Here is a 6,986-nt window from a genome sequence, read left to right as displayed (position 1 = left end):
TTCCATTTGCGAATAATCGCACCAACTGTTGTCACCTTCTCACCAAGCTGCTTGGCGATGGTCTTGTAGCCCATTCCAGCCTTGTGTAGGTCTACAATCTTGTCCCTGACATCCTTGGAGAGCTCTTTGGTCTTGGCCATGGTGGAGAGTTTGGAATCTGATTGATTGATTGCTTCTGTGGACAGGTGTCTTTTATACAGGTAACAAGCTGAGATTAGGAGCACTCCCTTTAAGAGTGTGCTCCTAATCTCAGCTCGTTACCTGTATAAAAGACACCTGGGAGCCAGAAATCTTTCTGATTGAGAGGGGGTCAAATACTTATTTCCCTCATTAAAATGCAAATCAATTTATAACATTTTTGACATGCATGTTTCTGGATTTTTGTCGTTGTTATTCTGTCTCTCACTGTTTAAATAAACCTACCATTAAAATTATAGACTGATCATTTCTTTGTCAGTGGGCAAACGTACAAAATCAGCAGGGGATCAAATACTTTTTTCCCTCACTGTATAAGACAGATAGGCCTATCATGTACAGTCGTGGTCAAAAGTTTTGAGAATGACACAAGTATTGGTCTTCACAAAGTTTGCTGCTTCAGTGTTCTTAGATCTTTATGTCAGTAGTTACTATGGTACACTGAAGTATAATTACATGTATTCCATAAGTGTCAAAGGCTTTCATTGACAATGACATTCAGTTCATGCAAAGTGTCAATATTTGCAGTGTTGACCCTTCTTTTTCAATACCTCTGCAATCCGCCCTGGCATGCTATCAATTAACTTCTGGACCACATCCTGACTGATGGCAGCCCATTCTTGCATAATCACTGCTTGAAGTTTGTCAGAAGTTGTGGGTTTTTGTTTGTCCACCCACCTCTTGAGGATCGACCACAAGTTCTCAATGGGATTAAGGTCTGGGGAGTTTCCTGGCCATGGATCCAAAATGTCTATGTTTTGTTCCCCGAGCCACTTAGTTATCACTTTTGCCTTATGGCAAGGTGCTCCATTATGCTGGAAAAGGCATTGGTCGTCACCAAATTGTTTTTGGATGGTTGGGAGAAGTTGCTCTCGGAGGATGTGTTGGTACCATTCTTTATTCATGGCTGTGTTCTTAGGCAAAATTGTGAGTGAGCCCACTCCCTTGGCTGAGAAGCAACCCCACACATGAATGGTCTCAGGATGCTTTACTGTTGGCATGACACAGGACTGATGGTAGCGCTCACCTTGTCTTCTGTGGACAAGGTGTTTTCCGGATGGCCCAAACAATCGGAAAGGGGATTCATCAGAGATAATGACTCTACCCCAGTCCTCAGCAGTCCAATCCCTTTACCTTTTGCAGAATATCAGTCTGTCCCTGACGTTTTTCCTGGAGAGAAGTGGCTTCTTTGCTGCCCTTCTTAACACCATCCTCCAAAAGTCTTCGCCTCACTGTGCGTGCAGATACACTCACACCTGCCTGCTGCCATTCCTGAGCAAGCTCTGCACTGGTGGTGCCCCGATCCCGCAGCTGAATCAACTTTAGGAGACGGTCCTGGCGCTTGCTGGACTTTCTTGGGCGCCCTGACGCCTTCTTCACAACAATTGAACCTCTCTCCTTGAAGTTCTTGATGATCCGATAAATGGTTGATTTAGGTGCAATCTTACTAGCAGCAATATCCTTGCTTGTGAAGCCCTTTTTGTGCATAGCAATGATGACGGCACGTGTTTCCTTGCAGGTAACCATGGTTGACAGAGGAAGAACAATGATTTCAAGCACCACCCTCCTTTTAAAGCTTCCAGTCTGTTATTCTGACTCAATCAGCATGACAGAGTGATCTCCAGCCTTGTCCTCGTCAACACTCTCATCTGTGTTAACGAGACAATCACTGACATGATGGCAGCTGGTCCTTTTGTGGCAGGGCTGAAATGCATTGGGAATGTTTTTTGGGGGATTAAGTTCATTTTCATGGCGAAGAGGGACTTTGCAATTAATTGCAATTCATCTGATCACTCTTCATGACATTCTGGAGTATATGCAAATTGCCATTATCAACATAGAGGCAGCAAACTTTGTGGAGACCAATACTTGTGTCATTCTCAAAACTTTTGACCATGACTGTACATGCCCTTATGTCAGTCATTAGTCAAAAAGAAGGTGTCTTGTCCTGCTCCTGATATCATCCCAGTCATCAGCAACAAAGCATTGGGGTAGGTGCATGTCTGACAATGTGTGCACAATTATAATGATAACTTAATATGGTCAATAATCAGAAAATGTTATACAACATGAAAATACTGTTGACATGTAGGCTATGGTGTATTATAATGGAACTTTCTGTGGTTAAAAAAATCCAGGCTCTGTCGTAGCCGGCCGCGACTGGGAGACCCATGGGGCGGCGCACAATTGGCCCATGGGGCGGCGCACAATTGGCCCAGCCATTCCCTCCCCAGGTAGGGGAGGGAATGGCTGGCAGGGATGTAGCTCAGTTGGTAGAGCATGGCGTTTGCAATGCCAGGGTTGTGGGTTCGATTCCCACGGGGGGCACTCACTGTAAGTCGCTCTGGATAAGAGCGTCTGCTAAATGACTAAAATGTAATGTAAAAAATGTGGCAGGTTTTGTGGGTTTTGACACTTATGTAGGTGTCATAACCAGCCATAAAATAATGCAATATCTCAAAAGATCTAAATAAGTGTCAGGAAAGTGTTTTGACCATATGACAAGTTGTCAGCTGTTATGCCATGGTTGTGACAGTGTCATAACATGTTATGTCGCTAGGTGTCAAGTGTTTTTGGTATCATACATGCAAGCTGGAAAAATGTTGCCATCCACCAAAACAAGGTTAACATCTTAGCCATTTATTGTTTAACATAAGAAAACTTTTCAAGGTCAGAAAAATAACATTGCAATTCAAAATCAAGTGCACTTCAACGAGCAGTGTCATCTCCATCTGCAAGGGTGCCGTCCTTCCATTCCGTGTGACGTAAGTACGTAAATAGAAAATATACATCTTCAGTCTAAGGCTTTTGGGTGGGATTCTGTGTCATTACTATCATGATGCATTTCCTGTGATGCGTTTCCTGTTCCTTCTCCAGGCAGTGCCCGCTAACGCTAGTATGAAAAGGAAATGAACCTAACACAAAACCTAACAACCAAATATATTTGATAGTGGTAATCCTCAGTGACAAGAATAGGACATGAATGCAACGTTGTGAGAACGAGAGAGGATAACTGGGTTGTGGAATCCAGGCAGTGTGGGGTCATTTGTGCCAAATCTCCTACTACTCCATAATGCCTGAACGGAATGGAGGTGGCACTGATGTCACCAATGGTAATATGGAGTAGGAAAAAGACAAGTGACATTCATGTCTGTCTGAAACCTATGGTAAATCTGGAAACATGAAAGACATTCAGTGAAAGTGAAGGGTGACTTAGGGAAGGCTGGGTGCTGGAATATGAACTGTTTCAAGTGTTTATAAAGATAATAAAAAGAGCAGCGTTTATTAGTAGAGAGAAAAAAATCAAAGTATGAGACAAAAAAGTAACACCATACACACTGTGATCATTCAAATGCACATTAATAAAACAATTATTTCCTTTTCTTTTTATAAACAGCATACTGTAACACAAGGACATTATATTACTATAGGGCTGATTAAATACCTTTTGTGATGGTAAAATACAGTGACTCACAATAGCCAGAGTGCAATTACTGTAACTTACATATCCCTCATATAGTAATACACAGTAGAGTAATATCACATTTCACATTCTTGACAATACATCACATAGCAAATCCATAAGCACAGAGATTATGTAACATTAATACATTGACAATTCAATTGTATATTATATTCAAGAGTGAATATACAGTACACAAATTACATTTCATGGCACACTATTCAAAATAGACAAGAAAAGTAGTCACACCTCAGTCCATGTTTTACAATACTTCAAACTGTTTAATAGACAGCAGAAACCAAGGCTAATGATAATTGGCAAATAAAGTGTCAGCTTAATGGCATTCAATAACTGAATAAGTTGTGCAAAAACCACTGGAATCATTTGAAACAGCAGGGGGCAGTGTTTGTCCTTCCTTCAACACTAACAGAGGGTTGTGTTTGATGCGGATCTATGGAGCTGGTTCAATGTATTTTACAACCCCTTGTTTGTTAGAAAATTAACCATTTAACCTAATTTGTGCTAAAATGGGTACTAACAAAGGACTATTGGTAAACAACTGTAGGCAGTTAATGCTGAAAAAAAGTAGCCTCATCTTAGACCAATAGCCAGAAATTCTCCCAATTGGTTGAATAACTCAACCTTTCCTTGGTAATCAAGGTTTGAATAAAACATTTTAAAAAATCTAAATTGAATCTAATGGTGTCTTGTTGCCTATTGTAGTTCAGTAGGAAAACAGACTTATGGACCTGATAGAAATAGGCCTATTAGAACCAGATAGACAACACTCCTTTCATGTTACCAAGCCAGTCATAAACATTGTAAGCAGCTACTGTAGGTTGCTTGGAACAGAAAATCTTTGCACACTGTTTGCGTTGATGGCAAAGGTTCTCAGTAACTACAGTAGGTTAGGTTGGATAAATCCTAGGTCTTCAGATCAAAACAGGAATGTTAGAAATGTCTGGACTATCGCTTTGTTTTCAAATGGATTAATTAGGAGAAGAAAAAATAATAATTGTGCAGTTGGGATGATGGTGGTTATGAATGGTAGTGTGATGTGTGAATGATGGAAGGTGTTATGAGGCAACTTGGGATCAGAGCATAGAGCATCAGAGAGAACTTCCTATTAGTCATCAGCATGAGTCACAGAATCAACAGATTCTAATCAAAATAGATCTACAATCCCTCCATGTATATCACCCTCTCATATGTTCAACAAAACAGATAGGAAAATGCATGAAAGCATCTTTAAATACAGATGTTGGAATATAAGAGGTATGTAGACGAGTTAATGGAGGGAGGATTGAGTCATCTAATGTTGACATAAGAACTATAAGTGTGTAAAAGTTTAATCTATGGGGTAATTAATTTAGAGCTACAGTAATGATATACAGTATAATTAAACACATGTACTAATGATACCTACACATTAAAGATATTGCTCTACATTCATATATGTCAATGCTTAAATATGTAAATACACATGTATTTTATATGTATATAGATATATAAAAAGAGGAATAGATAGTGCTGTATTAGAGAACGCAACCTAGTTTTCAGTTTCTCAGCCAGAGAGAGAACTAATCCCACTTCTATTCATTCCATCCATGGACGCACCAATAAGCCATGGTGAGCATTCTGATTTGACACATGGAAAGAACTGGGTGAAAAAACAGTTCCTAGACCCCTCTCCAGTGCATCATGTCCAAAATGGAGTGATGCTGGTCGTTAGGACTCTCTGTCCCTGTTAGTGTCTGTCTCTCACTTTAAGATTAAGTTAAATTAAAGACAACTCTGAACAACTGAGGGATGAACCCCCCTAAGGCTAGATGTCTAGTGAGCTTGTCTGTGGAGCCTTTTTCTTTCCATTGATTCCGATGTCATTGTTTCAGAGAACTGTAGAGCCTACCACACTCATTTGATGTGCAACTGTATGTGCAACACCGGACATGATCATTTCTGGGACGTTTATCTCCTGGATTTGATCATACCATATACTTTAATAGGATGGTAGGGCATTGAGATGTATACAGCAATGTACTAAAACAGACAAACAAAGGCCTTGGGATTTCACCTCATTATGTGTATGTTAAGACAAGAGAGGCATAACATTGGCATACACATATTGGTGCAAGGCAGTGGATATGTAAGGGCCAATTGGAATTGCTGTGAGTGACATTGATCGACAGCGGAACTGTAGATCTATGGGATGGACAGAATGACGGATGTGCACTATGGAATTAGCAGTGGGTAACGGTCTGGCATGGTAAGTGCGTATTCCTTTGGCTGACATCTTGGGGAGCCACCTTTCTGGTCTCTATGGAATGTTTTGTTGATATACCAAATTAACCCACCAAACACTACCCATGTCACTTGCTGGTGTGATGGCAGGGTGCTACGCTGTCACACCCAATCAGGAATAGTCTAAACCAAATGAACCAGTGTGTCTCAAAACATTCCAGACTGGTCAGGGATAATTTTGTTGGTGTCATGACATCATTGTCCCGTGTAGCTCAGTTGGTAGAGCATGGCGTTTGCAACGCCAGGGTTGTGGGTTCGATTCCCACGGGGGGCCAGTATGAAAAGAAATGTATGCACTCACTAACTAAGTCGCTCTGGATAAGAGCGTCTGCTAAATGACTAAAATGTAAAAAATGTAAATTGTAGTCAGACAGTCCCTGCAGTGGGACACTATGGAAAAATTGTGATATAATCTATTATTCGTACCTCAGAGCTCCAAAAGTGGCACACAGGGAGAGATTTCCAGTGTTCTAAACCTATGGCTAGGTCTAGGGAATGCTTCATTGGTCAAGTCAAAACATCACACTGGGAGAACTTTGGGGCTGTATGTACTAGCGGTGGCATGTATGTTTATGGAATATAGAGACAGAAGTTGGGTTACAGAATTGAGCCATGGTTAGAAGGCTTCCATCTCTCCTCTGCCTAACATAACTCCCCCACTGTTGGGCAGATGTATCCAAGGATACCCACAGAGAAAAAGAGGAGGAGTGAAGGTGAGAGAGAGGACGGCAGCATGACAGAGTAGTGTGTGTGTGTGTGTGACTGTCACCATGCATGTTTGCATGCACAGTGCCGTGAAAAAGTATTTGTCCCCTTTCTGATTTTCGCCTATTTTTGATACTGAATGTTATCAGATCTTCAACCAAAACCTAATATTAGATAAAGGGAACCTGAGTTTACAAATAAACAAAAATACTTATTATATTTATTTAAATTAAGTTATGCAACACATTCCCCTGTGTGAATAAGTAATTGCCCCCTTACACTCAATAACTGGTTGTGCCACCTTTAGCTGCAATGACTCCAA

Source organism: Coregonus clupeaformis, chromosome 2, assembly GCF_020615455.1.
Source record: "Coregonus clupeaformis isolate EN_2021a chromosome 2, ASM2061545v1, whole genome shotgun sequence".
NCBI classification, from domain to species: domain Eukaryota; kingdom Metazoa; phylum Chordata; class Actinopteri; order Salmoniformes; family Salmonidae; genus Coregonus; species Coregonus clupeaformis.
This window is presented reverse-complemented; position numbering follows the sequence as displayed.